A 19,410-nucleotide genomic window follows, 5' to 3' on the forward strand; every position below is an offset into this window, starting at 1 on the left:
CACTCCCTTAGACAAGACCAGTTTAGGAAAGAACCATTAACTGTGTGGTTGACAACATGGACCTGTTTATTAATTGTAGCATGAAGTATATTTCACAACATTGATTACTTCAAAATATAGATCTTTTATTGAGCAAAGAAATATATCTTTAAAAATAAGTTTTTAAGATTTTATACTTCTTGGCAAAATAGTCAAAGCCTGTATACGTAAACGAGTCTAATTATTTCTTTATGTAAACAAACTACCTATGGCACATTGTATTTTTCAAAGATGACCACAAAAGTACCTCACAACTCAAATGCTCTTCTGCAATGTAATCTTTCCACCCCACTCTCCCTTTAAAAGGTAAAGTCTATTTCTTCATCTGGTTGGGAGTGGGTACCTGTGACTGCTTTGATCAATTCTGGGCATAGCACTTAAGTGGTCTGGCAGCTTGTGCTTCTTAGAAACTATCCATCATATGAGAATTGTGACTCTGTGAGATCACCATGCTGTGAGAAGCCCAAACCACACTGAGAAGCCTCGGAGAATGAAATGTCACGTGGAGAGAGAGTGAGAGAAAGAACAAAGAACACTGAGGCACAAAACATCTCAGTGAAGATGTTGAAAATGGGTCCTCCAGCCCTTCCCACTACAGTTGATGCCACGTGAGTCAAACACAAACCACCCAGCTGAGTCCTTCCCAAATTCCTGATGCATAAAATTGTGGGTAAAATAAAACAGTTGTTTTATACCACTAATTTTGGTGTAGCTTGTTACACAGCAATATATAAACACTACTATCACTACTTTGGACATGTAGAACTGTGTCCATGCAAATACAAAATTAAAATGGTATGCTGACAAAGCAGATAGCTAATCTTACAAACAGTAAACTTATATGTTATACAACCTAATGCTGAAGAAAACCTAATACTGACCAATTTATGAATTCCCCTTTAATTATGTCCTTAGCAAAAAATTAATATGAAAAATGGATTACATATCTCTAATATTTTCCAAGTCAAGCCTCCATTACAGAAGGTACACTAAAGAGTACATTAAAAAATGAGCTGAAGACTATCAAAGAAACATAGGATATAAGTAAGTAATTGGAAAAGTTTGCAAACATGTATCCTGGTAAGTACATTATTAGTTTATATGAATTATGATGTATCCCAACACTAAAACTCTACATAGCCATTAAAAATGATGATATAGCTATACTGACAGTAAAAATGTTCATAATATGTTAAATGGAAAAAGCCAAGTACAAAACTGTGAATAACACAATCTCATTTTGGGTTATTTTTAAAAAAAGTTATGTATTTTTCCCCTCTTCCCCCAACCCCCAACACACATACACATATTTTTTCCTGTGGGAAAAAAAGACTAAAAAGGATGCATATTGGGCTCCCCTGGTGGCACAGTGGTTTAAGAATCTGCCTGCCAATGCAGGGGACACGGGTTTGAGCCCTGGTCCAGGAAGATCCCACATGCCTCGGAGCAACTAAGCCCATGAGCCACAACTACTGAGCCTGTGCTCTAGAGCCCGTGACCCACAACTACTGAGCCCACGTGCCACAACTACTGAAGCCTGCGTGCCTAGGGCCCATGCTCCGCAACAAGAGAAGCCACTGCAACAAGAAGCCCACACACCACAACGAAGAGAGTAGTCCCTGCTCGCTGCAACTAGAGAAAGCCCACACGCAGCAATGAAGACCCAAGGCAGCCAAAAATAAATAAATAAAATAAATAAAAAATTAAAAAAAAGAAAGATGCATCTCAATGTCATTATCCTTAGGGGGTTATATTACAGTTCATCCTTATTTTCTTCTCTTATTTTAAGGCAGTAATTCTTAAACTATGCTCCCCAACCACAGAATCAGTATCACTTGGGAACTTGTCAGAAATGCATATTTGTAGCCCCTACCTTGGGCCTACCACTCAGGAAGTCTAGTGTGGGGTTCTGCATTCTGTGTTTCTACACCCCTACTGGTACTTCTGATGTATGTGAAAGCATGGGAACTATAGCTTTACTTCTGTTTTCTAATTTTAAAAAAGTGAATGTGTTTCCTTTATAAAAAATTTAAAAGGCCATTTTTTAAAAAAGAACTTAGGTCCCATTTGTTTATTTTTGTTTTTATTCTCATTATTCTAGGAGGTGGGTCAAAAAAGATCTTGCTGAGATTTAAGTCAAAGAGTGTTCTAAGTTTATAGCGTCTGACCTTACATTTAGGTCTTTAATCCATTTTGAATTTATTTTTGTGTATGGCGTTAGGGAGTGTTCAAATTTCATTCTTTTACATGTAGTTGTCCAGTTTCCTAGCACCACTTATTGTAAAGGCTGTCTTTGCTCCATTGTATATTCTTGTTTCCTCTGTCATAGATTAGGTGACCATAGGTGTGTGGGTTTATCTCTGTGCTTTCTATCCTGTTCCATTGATCTAAATTTCTAATTTTGTGCCAGTACCATATTGTCTTGATTACTGTAGCCCTGTAGTATAGTCTGAAGTCAGGAAGGCTGAATCCTCCAGCTCTGTTTTTTTTTTCCTCAAGATTGCTTTTGCTAAAGAAGAAGTAAAACTGTCACTGTTTGCGGATGACATGATACTATACATAGAGAATCCTAAAACTGCCACCAGAAAACTGCTAGAGCTAATTAATGAATATGGTAAAGTTGCAGGATACAAAATTAATGCACAGAAATCTCTTGCATTCCTATACACGAATGATGAAAAATCTGAAAGAGAAATTATGGAAACACTCCCATTTACCATTGCAACAAAAAGAATAAAATACCTGGGAATAAACCTACCTAGGGAGACAAAAGACCTGTATGCAGAAAACTATAAGACACTGATGAAAGAAATTAAAGATGATACCAACAGATGGAGAGATATACCATGTTCTTGGATTGGAAGAATCAACATTGTGAAAATGAGTATACTACCCAAAGCAATCTACAGATTCAATGCAATCCCTATCAAATTACCAATGGCATTTTTTACGGAGCTAGAACAAATCATCTTAAAATTTGTATGGAGACACAAAAGACCCCGAATAGCCAAAGCAGTCTTGAGGGAAAAAAACGGAGCTGGAGGCATCAGACTCCCTGACTTCACACTATACTACAAAGCTACAGTAATCAAGACAATATGGTACTGGCACAAAAACAGAAACATAGATCAATGGAACAAGATAGAAAGCCCAGAGATTAACCCATGCACCTATGGTCAACTAATCTATGACAAAGGAGGCAAAGATATACAATGGAGAAAAGACAGTCTCTTCAATAAGTGGTGCTGGGAAAACTGGACAGCTACATGTAAAAGAATGAAATTAGAATACTCCCTAACACCATATACAAAAATAAACTCAAGATGGATTAGAGACCTAAATATAAGACTGGATACTATAAAACTCTTAGAGGAAAACATAGGAAGAACACTCTTTGACATAAATCACAGCAAGATCTTTTTTGATCCACCTCCTAGAGTAATGGAAATAAAAACAAAAATAAACAAGTGGGACCTAATGAAACTTCAAAGCTTTTGCACAGCAAAGGAAACCATAAACAAGACGAAAAGACAACCCTCAGAATGGGAGAAAATATTTGCAAATGAATCAACGGACAAAGGATTAATCTCCAAAATATATAAACAGCTCATTCAGCTCAATATTAAAGAAACAAACACCCCAATCCAAAAATGGGCAGAAGACCTAAATAGACATTTCTCCAAAGAAGACATACAGACGGCCATGAAGCACATGAAAAGCTGCTCAACATCACTAATTATTAGAGAAATGCAAATCAAAACTACAATGAGGTATCACCTCACTCCTGTTAGAATGGGCATCATCAGAAAATCTACAAACAACAAATGCTGGAGAGGGTGTGGAGAAAAGGGAACCCTCTTGCACTGTTGGTGGGAATGTAAATTGATACAGCCACTATGGAGAACAATATGGAGGTTCCTTAAAAATCTAAAAATAGAATTATCATATGATCCAGCAATCCCACTACTGGGCATATAACCAGAGAAAACCATAATTCAAAAAGACACATGCACCCCAATGTTCACTGCAGCACTATTTACAATAGCCAGGTCATGGAAGCAACCTAAATGCCCATCAACAGACGAATGGATAAAGAAGAGGTGGTACATATATACAATGGAATATTACTCAGCCATAAAAGGGAACGAAATTGAGTCATTTGTTGAGACGTGGATGGATCTAGAGACTGTCATACAGAGTGAAGTAAGTCAGAAAGAGAAAAACAAATATCGTATATTAATGCATGTATGTGGAACCTAGAAAAATGGTACAGATGAGCCGGTTTGCAGGGCAGAAGTTGAGACACAGATGTAGAGAATGGACATATGGACACCAAGGGGGGAAAACTGCGGTGGGGTGGGGATGGTGGTGTGCTGAATTGGGCAATTGGTATTGACATGTATACACTGATCTGTATAAAATTGATGACTAATAAGAACCTGCAGTATAAAAAAACAAACAAAACAACTAATACTAAACTTTCATTGGGTTATTTGTATGGAAATATGTTAATATAAATGTTTCAGACATTACATGAAATTTCTAAAAATCTTATATGTTCTGGTATAATGTTATAAGTAATAATCCTAGTTATTACTTTAAAATGTATATCTCAGAAATAACTAATTTTCTTGTCAACTGCATTATTATGAACTTTCATCAAATCTTTAACTGTGGTCATTTTTAAGTCTTTTGTCATTTACAGACAGTTCTGGGTATACTCTGATGCTTTTGCAAATATGTTCCTATAAAAGGGTTTCATCTTCAAGAAATTCATGGAAAAGACTCTGACAAGTACAGGTTTCTGGTAACTGTACTGCTGAACTGAATGAATAAGCATTTTCAGAACTCTAATGAAAAACTGATGAACTCATAAAAGTGCTAACAAAAGATCAAGATGAAAAAAAAAATTAATTACATGGGACTGAGTGAACTGATGAGGATGAGTATAATTTTTGTGACTTTCTGTCTGAATTTAAAAAAAAAAAATCCCACAAGGACTCAGAGGCAAAGAATATACAAATCAATTTTCACTGCAAAGTACAGGAGCTGTTACAGTGGAGGATTACTGGACTGAATGTCAATATTATGACATAGTATGAGTGTGTTTCATGTTTGGTAATTGCAATCATTGTTGCTTTTGTTGTGGTCATCCATGTACAATGCTTGGTGTCAGTCTATTTATCTCTTGTAAAAATAAAATACAGTGTGTGTGGAAAAAAAAAAAAAAAAGAATAGGCCAGCCATCACGTCTGAAATGTAAAGAAGTAGCAGTGGTTTATATCTTGATAATTTACACACACAACACACACACAAAGTAGCATGATGCATTAGGTGAAAAGTGTTAATTATATTTTATTAAATAAGTCACATCAGTTACCATACCTTTTCTGCACTCAAACCCAACCAATTCTACTTTTTAATGCTGTAGCAAAATCTTCTGAAATAATTATTTTTAAAACCAGGTAAGCATAGGGCATAGTACCTAGCCCATCAGTTATCACTGGGTTGGCTACATGCTAATGGGGAAATGGACAGTATTTGGAAGTCCAGGAGTATGACGTGGTGCTCCATCAAGATTTGCCATAGTGACACAAGGAGAGTCCAGGAGACAGTGTTGGAGGACCTCCTTCAGTCCTCCCATGTCCCAAACCCATAATTCTAGGAGGATAAAATTGAAAATGGGAGTTTACAACAACTTCAGTGGGCAAAATGTGGCTAAGAAAGAATACACACTTGAGAAAATCAAGGAATTCTATGCCAAAATGTGGGTAAAATAGTATGAAGACACAAAAGTGCCTGAATGAAAAATAATAACGTAAAATAATACCTGGTATCCACTTCAAGATAAACAAATGAGAAGGTGTTAGATATTTGGCATTGAGAAACTGAGCCCATCAACAAAACTTCTGTGTTATAATTTATTTTATGCAATACTTCTTCCATGGCCCTTTCGTTCCTCCCATTGTACTGTAATATTTATAGATTTATTTCTCTCACTGGAGTTTTAGCTCCAGCATGTAAAGGGGAATACTGAAGATGATTTAAGTATTTTTGAAGGAATAAATAAACTCATTTTACTTCTTATTTGCTACTCTTTCTCCCACGCTTGAACATCACTTCACCTAGGCCCCGCCCCCAAGGCCTTTTCTGGCTGCGTGGGTCCTGAGTCTAGGCCCCACCCCACACCTAGGTCCCGCCCCACCCTAAACGACGCCCCTAAGTTCCATCCCCGCCTAAACTCCACCCCCCATAGCCAAGGCTTTTTTTTCCTTTTCTTTTTTCCTCTTTTAGATTGGGGTTCTGTATTACCTTGCTGTTGATTCATTTATATATTTTTTTCTAATAAATCTTTCATTTTTCTAATTTTATTTTATTCTTAATACTTTGTTATTGTTCTGCTCTTTTTGGCTCATTTCCCACCCCCCCCCCAGTTTTTTCTTTTTTCTGTTGGTTTTCTTTTACCTTGTTGCAGGTGTTTCAATTATATTTTTATTTTTCTAATATATTTTTTATCTTTCTAATTTTATTTTGTTATTTATTCTTTGCTATTGTACTGTTCCTTTTTTTTTTTTTTGAAAAAAAAAAAAGATTGCTTTTGCTATTCAAGGTCTTTTGTGTTTCCATACAACTTGTAAAATTTTTTTGTTCCAGTTCTGTGAAAAATGCCATTGGTAATTTGATAGGGATTGAACTGAATCTATAGATTGCTTTGGGTAGTATTGTCATTTTCACAATATTGATTCTTCCAATCCAAAAACATGGTATATCTCTCCGTCTGTTTGTGTCATCTTTGATTTCTTTCACCAGCATCTTACAGTTTTCTGCATATGGGTCTTTTGCCTCCTTAGGTAGGATAGACATTTCTCCGAAGAAGACATACAGATGGCCAACAAACACATGAAAAAATGCTCAACATCACTAATTATTAGAGAAATGCAAATCAAAACTACAATGAGGTATCACCTCACTCCTGTTAGAATGGGCATCATCAGAAAATCTACAAACAACAAATGCTGGAGAGGGTGTGGAGAAAAGGGAACCCTCTTGCACTGTTGGTGGGAATGTAAATTGATACAGCCACTATGGAGAACAGTATGGAGGTTCCTTAAAAAACTAAAAATAGAACTACCATACAACCCAGCAATCCCACTACTGGGCATATACCCAGAGACAACCATAATTCAAAAAAGACACATGCACCCCAATGTTCACTGCAGCACTATTTACAATATCTAGGACATGGAAGCAACCTAAATGTCCATCAACAGAGGAATGGATAAAGATGTGGTACATGTATACAATGGAATATTACTCAGCCATAAAAAGGAATGAAATTTGGTCATTTGTAGAGATGTGGATGGATCTAGAGACTATCATACAGAGTGAAGTAAGTCAGAAAGAGAAAAACAAATATCATGTGTTAATGCATATATGTGGAATCTGAAACAGTTGGTATAGATGATTTACAAAGCAGAAATAGAGACAAAGACATAAAGAACAGATGTATGGACACCAAGGGGGAAAGGAGGGGGTGGGATGAATTGGGAGATTGGGATTGACATATATACACTATTTTTCTTTTGAATTTTAGAATTTTATTTTTTTATACAGCAGGTTCTTATTAGCTATCCATTTTATACATATTAGTGTTAACACATATACACTGTTGATACTATGTATAAAATAGATAACTAATGAGATCCTACTGTATAGCACAGAGAACTCTACTCTGTGCTCTGTGGTGACCTAAATGAGAAGAAAATCCAGAAAAGAGGGGATATATGTATATGTATAGCTGATTCACTTTGCTGTACAGTAGAAACTAACACAACATTGTAAAGCAACTATACTCCAATAAAAATTTTTTTTAAAAACTTAGAAAAAGAAGGTTAAAGATGGTATGTACATTAAGTTTTTCTCTCCTTTATATTCTATTTATTTCTTTTATTCTCTTTTTCACAAATTTTAGCTTTTCTTATTTATTTTTAACTCATCTCCGTGTACTTAGTTCCCAGTTCACTGATTTTCTTTTTAGTTTTGTCAAATCAGCCTATTTTACCTGTCCATTAAGTTTTAATTTCAAACTGCTGTATTTTTCATTTCTAAAGGTTCTATTTTGTTCTCTTTCAAATCTATGTACTTTCTCTCACAGTGACCTCATTTTCCTTTCAGGATGTATCCCTTCTTTTATATCTCTAATTCTTATAAGCATACATTTTTATTAGTCTCTTTGAGATCATTCACGTGGTTTATAACTTTTGATTTTGACTTGATCTTTAGAGAATTGTTTCATCTGTACATGTCTCAAGAGATAGGTTGTACAAGTGTTTCAACATGGATTTGCATATACTTTTGCCAGGTACCTGAGGAGTTTCTCTAGTCTAAACCACTTTGTTCCCTAATTTCTAAGTATAGAATTTCATACACCATGCATGGAGTGTAAATTTAGACTATACACTCTCCACAGTGAGAGCCTAGGCCTTCTTTTTCTTTTCCTGAGACAAAACAAACTACCCAAAGTATAAGGAAACAACTAACTAAAGTTTGCTTGTTAGACTTTCCCTGAAGGGGTCAGGCCTTTAAAGCCCAGGCCTTCTGCAGAGGTTTCTGTCTCAACTCTCATGCACACCTCAGCTCACACAAAGCCACATCTCCTGTCATAGGATGCTAGGACCTGTATCTAGTTTGGTAACCGCCCAAACTGCAACAGCTTCACATCCTGCATTCACTTCTCTTTGTTTTCTCTACAATTTTTTTTCTCAAGGTCAACTTTGTATTATATTCGGCATTTTTAAGTGTTTATAGGAGGGAATTTAACATTCAGTCTGCCATATTGATGGAACCTCCACATTTTCTTTAATTTTGTTACTATATTGCTCTTGCAATTAATTTTTAAAAGCCTCAGTTATAGAAAATGGGCTCCACTTAATATAGTACCTTTGATTCTAAGCTATAGATTATTAAACAGAACCATTGCATTGATTTTAGGAACTGAAAATAGTCTTTTATTAAAGAAAATAAGTCTCAAAACTGGATTATATAAGATTTGTTATTTAATTTTCTTGGTATAGATTATCACTGGAGGCATAAATAGCTCTTTCTAGGAAGAAAACTCTGAGGAATTTGAACCAGTGTGAAAACAGCTAGAAGCAGGAAATTAAAATATTGCCTATTCCTATGAAAGGCAGGAGATTCCATTAGATAATGTAAGTGCCAGTGTAATCAGTTAGTGATTTATTAGTTGCTAGCAATATGATAATCTATTAGTTTAGCAATATAGTACAGAGGAACCAGCACAGTTCAAGAAATAGGACAGAGTAGGTTTGAATCCTATATCTGCCTGTTACTAGCCATGTAAATTCAGACAAAACTTTTAACCTAATATTAATAATACATTCTTTTAAAGTTGTGATGATCAGAAGGCAGAAGTTGCTTAATAACTTATTTTATTGCTTTTGTTATTGATAGCAGTCTGGGACTTAGGAGAGACTGAGGCTAAAAGCAGTGTTTCTCAAAGTGCAGCCCAAGACATCTGCATAAAACTCTCCCGGAGTGCATATTTGAAGGTCCATTTTAAACAATTCTTACTGGTGATGCTTCTCCACATTCAAGCTTGAGATCAACTGGTTAAGTATGTAAAAGAATTTTTGTGAGAAAATACAGGGCATGTCAAAAAGATCTGAAGTTCCATTTGAGACAAAGAAGAATGAAAAGCAAAGGCACACTTTATGAACTATAGGATATGCACTAAATGGTCTGCTTCTCAGGAAGGGCAGGGGTTTTGTGTGCTCTAATGCAAAGTGATCTCCCAGCAGAAGAGAACACAACAGAAGAAAAATCACAGCTATCCCAACCACTCTAGTCCGAGACACCATCATCTTTTACTAGGACTATATCATTAGTCCCCTTTGGTTTCAAAGATCACCTTGTCAGAAAAGCTTTCTATGACTGCCATATTTAAAATAGCATCATCTGGTTCTCCTTATCCTCTGCTACTTTTCTTCAGAGCATTTATCAATTATCATATGAGATTGATATATTACATATTATACAGTTATTTCTTTGTTCTACAGATATATCCACTCACTAGACTGTAAAATTATGAGAACAAGGACTTTATTTTGTTAACTGCTGTATCCCTAGTGCCTAGAAGACTGCCTGGCACACGTCAAGGGTCAAGAAGTACTTACTGAATAAATAAATGAATGGGCTTAAGGAAGTCCTCTCTTCCTTTTGGCTTATTAGAGAGGATAGGGGATTCCTAGAGAGAACAGGAAAATAATCCAGAGAAGGACCAGAAAGGAAGATGTCTTGTGGATGTTGGGCAAACCCAACCAGTGTCATGAGTTTGATGTGGAGAGGAGTCTCACACCAAAGGGGGAGAAAGGAAGAACTTCTGCGCTCCTGGAACTCTTTGACGGAAATCAAGTTTCTTGTAATATTAGGTCAAGCCAGTCCTTCTGGAATAACAGCAGTAGCAATGATGCAAGGGAAGCTATAGAGACCCTAGCAAGTGGGAGGTCATGTGCTCATTATGGATACTTCTCTTTTGAGGGACCATGGGTGGACCATCGCCACAATCAGGTGCTATGTTTCCTACCTGGGATGAGTATCCCAAATATAGAAGAATGCAGGCATCACCATTTCTGATGTCTAACCCTGGAAGAAAAACAATATATAAAACTATTTCCCTACAGATTTGTGAAACCCTGGGATACATAAGAATTAAGTTTTTTTCTTTCTTTTTCCAGTTCAAGCTCTGGCCTTTGATAAAAAAAAATCACATGTAAGTGAATAGCTGGCTGAAAAAGAGGAATAGAGTAGAATTTGTTTCTCTGGATGGTGACTTCTAATTTTGGAATGATTGGCTCCTGGCAGGGACAGAGCACAATCGCAAGAAGACAAGGAAGAAAGTGTTTGGCAGCCTTGCCCACTGGATAAAGATGTTCTAAACCCAGATAAAATCAGATACAAAAGAGAACAATAGATGTGATAAAGAAAAAAGAACCACATGGCAGAGAGTCTAGTAAGTCTCAGGGGAATATTAAGGGGAAGGGAAATTAAGTCTAGTGTTTAGGTCCTTATCTGTCTGTGAATCAGAGCATAAATTCTGACACAGAGGAGTAAATGTGATCTCTTAGATATTATTAAGGCTTTATGAGAAAGGTACTCAGGACTGAACACACCACTGATTAAGAGAGAGAGTGCAGGTGTTTGGTAATTAATCATAGAATTGCCATATGACCCGGCAGTTCCCCTCCTAGGTATATATCCCAAAGAACTGAAAACAGGTACTCAAACAAATACCTGTGCATGAATGTTCATACCAGCACTATTCACAATAGTCCAAAGTGGAAACAACCTCAAATCCACCAATGAATGAATGGATAACCAAAATGTGATATATGCATACAATGGATTATTCGTTATAAAAAAGAATGAAGGACTGATACATGAACATGGATGAACCTAGAAAGCATTGTGCTAAGTACAAGAAGCCGGACACAAAAGGTCGTATATTATATGGTTCCATTTATATGAAATATCCAGAATAGGTAAATCCATAGAGATAGAAAGTAGACAGATCATTTTGCCAGGGGCTTGGTAGAGAGGAAAATGAGGATTAGTTCCTTAATAGGTGAGTTTCCTTTCAAGGTGATGAAAATGTTTTGGAATTAGCTAGGTGGGCTGATTGCACAGCATTGTAAATGTACTAAATGCCATAGAATTGTTCATTTTAAAATAATTTCAAGTTATGTGAATTTTATCTCAGTAAAAAAATAGTCTCAAAGGTGAAAAATATTTCTTAAATAAATTTTTTAAAAGACAGTGAGGGGTGGGGAGGGGAGGAGAGGGAGTGGCAGGTGGTACATGATAGAAAGGGATATGCTTATAGGAATAGCCCAGACCTAAGAGTAGCAGCATAACGTGGGGGTACTTCACAAGGCTAACAGCGTAGAGACACGCAGAAGCCACCAGATTATCAAAGAAAGACACAGACAACCCAGCCAGACAGACCATTAAGTTTTCTAATTAAGAATGCAAAACAGAGAGACAAAAGATCAATGATGTATTCCGATGGCGACATATACCCTGGACACTGCAAAAGTTAACTAGGGAAGCAGATCCAGATGGATTGAGAGTGGATTGAGTAATCGTGCCTGAAACACATCTATTATGACATGACTGCAAACACAGGAGAACCTAAAAACGCATAAACTTTACACTAAAATGTTCATTACCTTAAAGAAATGTCTTATTTATCTCATTTAGTGGTTGAAAAGAAACTCCAGTAGAAACCTACCAAAATATTTTATTGGCTTAAAGTGCTATTCCATGGTCTGGAATTTTAACTAAAACTGAACACAGAAAGAATTTCTAAGAAATCATCTCAAATGAATAAGATACTTGTTACTTGTGAATATTATTTGGAAGGAAACTGCTAAACACAGCATGTTGTCTTTGTACAGTGTATACATGTAAGCTTTCCTGTTTAATAATTTGGAAGGCTTAAAATTTTTTTTTTTTTTTTTTTGCTAAAATACCATGGCTAAATGTACATGTCACTATATGTTAATCTTTGTCAAAATATTTGTTATAAAAATGTTGCCTCTCAGTATTTTGAATCATCAGCAATTTCCATTTGAAGAATTTATCAGTAAAATTCCATGAGGAGTCAGCAGGGCCTGGGAGTTAAGCACAAGGGAAGATGCAGAGATTGAGCTCCTATCCAAACTCTCCACCATCGAGTCACTGACTATGTACTGGCAGGAAGAGCCAATATATAATTTGCAAAATACACTGAAAATAAAGTATTAGAAAAGTGCCTAACAAAGACAACGTGTTCTCTGCAAAGAGAAATCCATCATCCATAACTGCCGCCTAATGGAATAAATAGGTTTAGTCATTGAGAGATTAATGTTATGTCTCAATATAAAACATAAGTTACATTATCCCTTACTAATGGCACTTACAAAGTAGTTACCCCTAAATATATGAGTCACATTATTTCATTATAACTCTACCTTTAGAATCCAGAATTGTAAAGAATAAATGGATGGATAGATAAGTAATCTTCTCCCCAGTTTAGACACCACTACAAGATCAGAGTTTACAGTATGTGGCAGAGACTGCTACTTGCAAAATCAACACTCTTCCTCTCCTTATTACAATAACACTGATTTTCTTCCTGTGGTAATATACCAGAAAGACTGCGTTTCCCAGCCTCCTTCATTACCAAGTTTGGTCAAGGAGATGACAATGGAAGTTAATGGGTAAAACTTCCACAAAGGCTTTTTAAAAGGGGGCTGAGAGGATACCGTCTCTCTTACCCTCTATTGTCTTCCTCTTTCATCCTTCCTAGAATTCAGAAGTGATGGCTGGCATCAGAAACTCAGCAGCCAGAGAAATGGACATAGAAATTTCAGTTGCCTGCCATTAGGACTAAAAGTTGTGCTCTAAGGATGGCAGGGCTGGAAGATAGATGGAGTTCTGGACTTCTTAAGAGTGGGAGAAAAGCCAAATGGATTTTTCTTATATACAGTTAACTTTAACCACAACTAATACACACACACATTATGTATCCAGTATTCACCTTCTCACCTTTTCACTCCACCATTCTAGGCATAAGATGCTGCGTAATTCAAAGCTATAATGTTTGCAATTCATTCAAAGGTTTTCACAAATATCCAAGTATGGAAAGACACCAGCACGTGCCTGGATAGTCTGTGGCCTTGTGTCCATCTAAGCTACTTCGAGAAATACCTTGAATTCATATTTTTTTAAGTAAATGCGAATGACATAGTAATTGTTCTTACATATTTGCAATGAAGGGTGAAGTGCTTTGACAGCTGTCAGGAAAGTGTTGAATAGACTGTGGCAGTGAAAGGTGAGATTTAAAAGCCCTTATTCTTGGTGGCCTTAATTTGGTGTGGTATCAAGCTGCTAAAATTGGCACCCACTGAAGAAATAGTATTTACCCTTTCTCATAGCTGCTCCACCTCCTATTACTTCTCTTTGCCTCAGCTTTCTCAAGCCTCTCTCATTTGTACTAAGAGACGACCCCAGTTGCAGAAAAAATTCTACCCTAGACCCTGTGCCACTCCCACCTGAGTCTTGAAGTACCTATACTTCCCAATATCCCATTTAATGGGGCCCAGAATATTAAGTCACATATTAGGACCTCGGGTTTTGTTACACCTAGAAACATTACTGGGCTCATTCCCTGTGGTAGGAGGAATTCTGAAATGGTCCCCATGATCTCCACCCACTGAGTATGGCTCCCCTCCCCTTTAGTGCAGTTGACTTTATTCTAACCAAGAAATTATGGAAACACTGATGGGATATCACACCTATGATTACATGTTATTATTTAAGACTCTGTCTTAGCACACTGGCATGCAAGGGATTCTCCTGTTGACCTTAAAGAAGCAAACAGCCATGCTGCAAGCTGCCAACAGAGAGGGCCATGTGGTAGGGACCTGAGGGCAGCCTCTATGACCTAATGGGGGCATCCAGTTGATAGATAGTACGAAGCAATGTGCCTCAGTTTTAAAGCCACAAAGAAATTCTAGAAAAAACCTGAATGAACTTGGAAACCGATTCTCCCCCAGTCAAGCCTCGATAACAGCACAGCCCAGACAACACTTTGATTACAGCCTTGAGAGATCTTGAGCAGAGGATTCAACTAAATCAGTCATGATTCCTAACCCACAGAACTGTGAAATAATAAATGACTTGTTTTCAGCCACTAAGCTTGTGGTAATGTTATACATCTCAGAAAACTAGTACATTCCCCAAGCCTCCATTGCCTCCAGTTTGACTTGGGATGCAGCACCCCACCGTTGGCCTTTTCACTGTTCTCTTAATTGAAGTCCTTCTTAATCCTAAGGGCTCTAGTCCACAGCCCTGAAGCTTCAGCTTTGATCACCTTTCTAAGGATCACTCCTTTCCCCACCTCCACACACACACACCCCTCCACGTAATGCCTTGTAGACTATACCTTGCTTTGGTGAACCCCATGTTTTCAAATATTCAGGTCCTAACTACTGCAACCCCCAGAGCCCTCACAAATATTGGCACAGATTGTCCAGTATTCAGACATTATCCATGGACAGGTCTCCTGGTCAGTAACTATCTACCAGCCTGGATTTCTAGAAATATTTCCCCAACCCTGGCATCTCCAATTCCTCGCATTACTACCTCTTAGGTTATCTTTTGACTTATTGTAGATTCTCAGGGTTGATGGGTTTACTCTTGAGATTAGAGTATGTATCTATTGGATATGGGACTTTCTTACCTAGTCATTTATTTCAACCTCTCCTTCCTTCTACATTTCAAAAACAAAACAAAACAAAAGCCCACCCGTCAATTCTAAGGATGAAGCAAATTCAGTGTTAAATGTTTATTTAGTATGGCTATCCAAAGAAATCTACAGATTTAATGTGATCCCTATCAAATTACCCATGACACTCTTTGCAGAACTAGAAGAAATAATCCTAAAATTTATATGGAACCACAAAAGACCCAGAACTGCCAAAGCAATCCTAAGGAAAAAGTACAAAGCAGGAGGCATAACCCTCCCAGACTTCAGATAATACTACAAAGCTACAGTAATCAAAACAGTGTGGTATTGGCACAAAAAAAGACATATGAATCAATGGAACAGAATAGAGAGCCCAGAAATAAATCCACATACTACAGTCAATCTTCGACAAAGGATGCAAGAATATATAATGGAAAAAAGACAGTCTCTTCAGCAGGTGGTGTTGGGAAAGTTGGACAGCTACATGTAAGTCAATGAAGTTAGAACACACCCTCACACCGTACACAAAAATAAACTCAAAATGGCTTAAAGACTTAAAAACAAGACATGACACCATAAAACTCCTGGAAGAGAACATAGGCAAAACAGTTGCTGACATAAATCATACCAGTTTTCTTAGGTCAGTCTCCCAAGGCAATAGAAATAAAAACAAAAATAAACAAATGGGACCTAATCAAACTTACAAGCTTTTGTACAGCAAAGGAAACCATAAACAAAACAAAACAAAATGACAACCTACAGACTGGGAGAAAATATTTGCAAATGATGCCACCAACAAGGGCTTAATTTTCCAAAATATACAGCTCATTCGCATTTTGAAAAAGATGAATATACAAAGTCAGTTGACCTGGTAGGAACAATTTTGTAGAAGTGTGAGCTGTGAGAAGCAATGGGGAGCAAAGAAATTCAAAATATCATCAGAAACAATACTGAGTTCAGAAAATAAACTTTGATGTTTTCAGATAAGTCTTTGTGTGAAGAAGACTACACTCATACAATGACTAGGTTTCAAATAAAATGTATGGTAGTTAAAATTGTATTGAATTCCAACTATATAGAACAGGATGGTTTTCTAATCACTCTTAAGTTTTGTTTTGTTTCTTTTAAGGTTTTAAGAGTTAGTTACCGCCTCAAATTCCTAATATTCTCAACTGGTTTTACACTCTCTAAAGAAAAGAGTCAGAGTAACTATTCTTGTTAAATATGTGTAGCAGGAAAATCACCAATTTTATGTGTTAATAACAACTTTCACATTGCTGAATAAGAAAAATCAAGCCTGAATTACTACATGTTGATTTATTTCTCTGAGGAATATCACTCCTTCTTAACGTTACCAAGTTTCTCTTACGATATTATCACACCTATTACACAGTGCAAGCTTTCAATGCAATGTGTAACTGTAAACTATTCCCAGTAACATTTATAGTTGTCTTATCTTAATTGCTAAGAGACTCTATCCTAACCATTTTTGATATGTGGGGAATTTGGCATGTTGGAAACCACTATTGTGGCAATGCTCCCCCGAACGGTCCCTTCCAGAACTCAGATGACAGCACAGAACATTAGACCACATGGTAAGCTATTCATTAGACTATTAACTTTGACTCAGTTTGTCAAGGTTTTGTGTTCTAAATGTCAATTTCTATTCTGTTGATTTCTTTTCACTTGGTTTTGCCAGACTAAGAATAAATTGTCTTTTTCAAGGAAAAGAAAAGGAAACAAGACTATCAGGAAGAGTAAACTCAGAAGTCACTTGGGTAAAATATTAAGAACTGGTGTGAATCATCTTTAAGTTAATTAACCAATTGGGGAGATTATCAAGATTCTTTCTTCATCCTGTTTGTCTAACACTGCTCCTCTGCCCTGCATTTAACACTTGGGTACTTACACTATTTACGCTGATTTCATAGCATATGCCAAATCTGAGAAAACTTTCCAGTAAAGCATTTGCTTCGACCAGATCAAATCACTTCTTTTTGGAAAAAAAAAAGTCAACTTATTTCATAATCCAATGCTAAAAGTCAGTAGTCAGTTTTATATATAATCAGCCCATTATTATTATTTCCATTGGAAATAACCATAGAGAACTGGAAAGAGATTAAACTAGACATATACTTTCTGCCCTTTATTAGCAGGCATCATGAGGGATTTAGTGATGGAGGAATTTATAGCTACTGGCTAAAAAGACAGTGTGAAATGATCTGTAAATGTCTTTCATCCATGCTGATCCATTACCAAGGATAATCAAGAGATCAGGAGTTGGCTAAAATACCTCTAACACCTCATCAAACACATTATTTTCAACAGTTGGTTGGGTTAGAAGAAAGAGAATGTCAAATGGTGTCTAGTAGTGTTTCAGGTGAACAGAAAGTAAATGTCTGATTATATACCAGATCAAAAAAAAAAAAAAAGGCAATTTTAAACTTACTTTATGGTACTTTCATTATTTCTAAGAAATATCATATCTGCTTGTTGTGAACTGATTCGTCCAAGCCCTAAAAGATATTCCCTCAGGTAATTAATGTTGCTAACCTGGTAAAAGATTACAAAATGCCTTGAAACAAATGCAAAGGACTGAAGAGGGTCAAAATATTTTCTTCCATAAATTTTCACTTTTATGCCAGTGCAGTCATTTTTTTCTTGGCAGTCCCAATATTTCTGGTATAAATATTATCAAAGGAAGGAATGATCAATTCTGGAAAGAATAAATAGTTTTTAGAAATGTTAAGGATAAAAGACATACAATCTGAAGAATTGTTTTGATTGATTAAATGTGGTTAAAAATGAAGGGGGGGATGAAGGGATAACTCCCAAATTTCTGGAATAAGATGATCGTACTACTCATTGAAATTGGAAACCTAAGATAAGAAGTAAGCATTTAGAAATATGGAATTAAAGCTCATGACAGATGTTGAGAGCCATAACAACACGAGGTATACAAGTTGTTGAAGATTTGGTTAAGTTTATCTTACAGACTACTTGGTATGAAAAAGAAGGCAGAGGATGAAATCCCACTGGCTGGCAATATCTTAGGGTTTATTTGAAAGATGAGGAGGCATCTACGTAGACAAAAAAGGCACAGCCTAAAATATAAACAGTGCACAGTGTAGGTTCTCAAAGGGCAGGCACTATGTCTATACTGCTTGTCATCTAGACGAGTATCCACAGCACCTTATTAGACTACGCAGAACACAGTAGGAAAACACTTGTTAAGTAAATGAACAAAACAACCAAGAGAGTGATGCTATGAAAACCAAACACACGGAACATTTCAAGGAGGAAGACATTTATGGTAGTATTAAGAGATGACTGTTGGATTTGGCAATTAGAAAGTCATTTGAAAACCTTATCAAGAACAAAGTGTGTGGAGTTTTGGAATTGGAATCCACTGAGGAGCAGATACATAATGAAGCAGTGGAGGTGCTGAAGACTGATTTCTCTTTCAAAAGGACTGGCAGAGAAGAGAAGGAATAATAAATAAAAATAGAGGAGGAAACATTAGTGAGAACTTTTTTTTGTAAGTTGGGGGAGATCTGAGAAGGTGTACGTGCTGGGAAATAAGCCAAAAGGAGGAAGAAGGGAAAAGGCCAAAAAGGGCATAACTGATAAAGTATGGTCGCTGGGACATGGAGGAGATAAATTCTACAGCAAGATGGAAGCATCAGTCTAAGACCAGAGGCACGTCCTCTCTATCCATGTAGCAATTAAAAGTCGAGAGTGAGGGGAAAGAAGAGTCAAAGATCACTCCCAGGCTTCTGGTATACGGCGGTGGTCTATACCTCTTACCTCAAACCTCCATCAATAGGTAAGAATAGGGGCAACTACAGGCATGTTTATTGGTGTAAAAATAGGAAGTTTGAGGGCACTTATTCCTCAGATTTCTCAGTGAAGCAGCAATGAAGCCATCTTTTTAGACGGGTTAAGTAGGGATTGTGAAGATATTTGGGGCAAACTCTGACACCGGATTAGGGAAGTTAACAGGGATACATGGAAAGGGCTGCCACTATGCAGCTGAAGAGGAGACGATAAATTTGGGTTGACAG

The 19,410-nt window shown here is 36.7% G+C and overlaps 2 long non-coding RNA genes across 3 annotated transcripts in view; one reads left to right on the plus strand and one right to left on the minus strand.

Annotated features, from left to right (window-relative positions):
• LOC309665755 overlaps positions 1-5,101 on the plus strand; it is a 120,901-nt gene extending 115,800 nt beyond the window's left edge. The window contains exon 2 of the long non-coding RNA XR_014266662.1: positions 4,318-5,101. This is a non-coding gene — a long non-coding RNA (uncharacterized lncRNA). The remainder of the gene's footprint in view (positions 1-4,317) is intronic.
• The window catches only part of LOC309665753, a 180,469-nt gene that overhangs the window by 20,435 nt on the left and 140,624 nt on the right, over positions 1-19,410 (minus strand). The window lies entirely within an intron of this gene.

The sequence above is a fragment of the Balaenoptera physalus genome (assembly GCF_965194825.1).
Source record: "Balaenoptera physalus genome assembly, chromosome: 8".
Taxonomy (NCBI): Eukaryota; Metazoa; Chordata; class Mammalia; order Artiodactyla; family Balaenopteridae; genus Balaenoptera; species Balaenoptera physalus.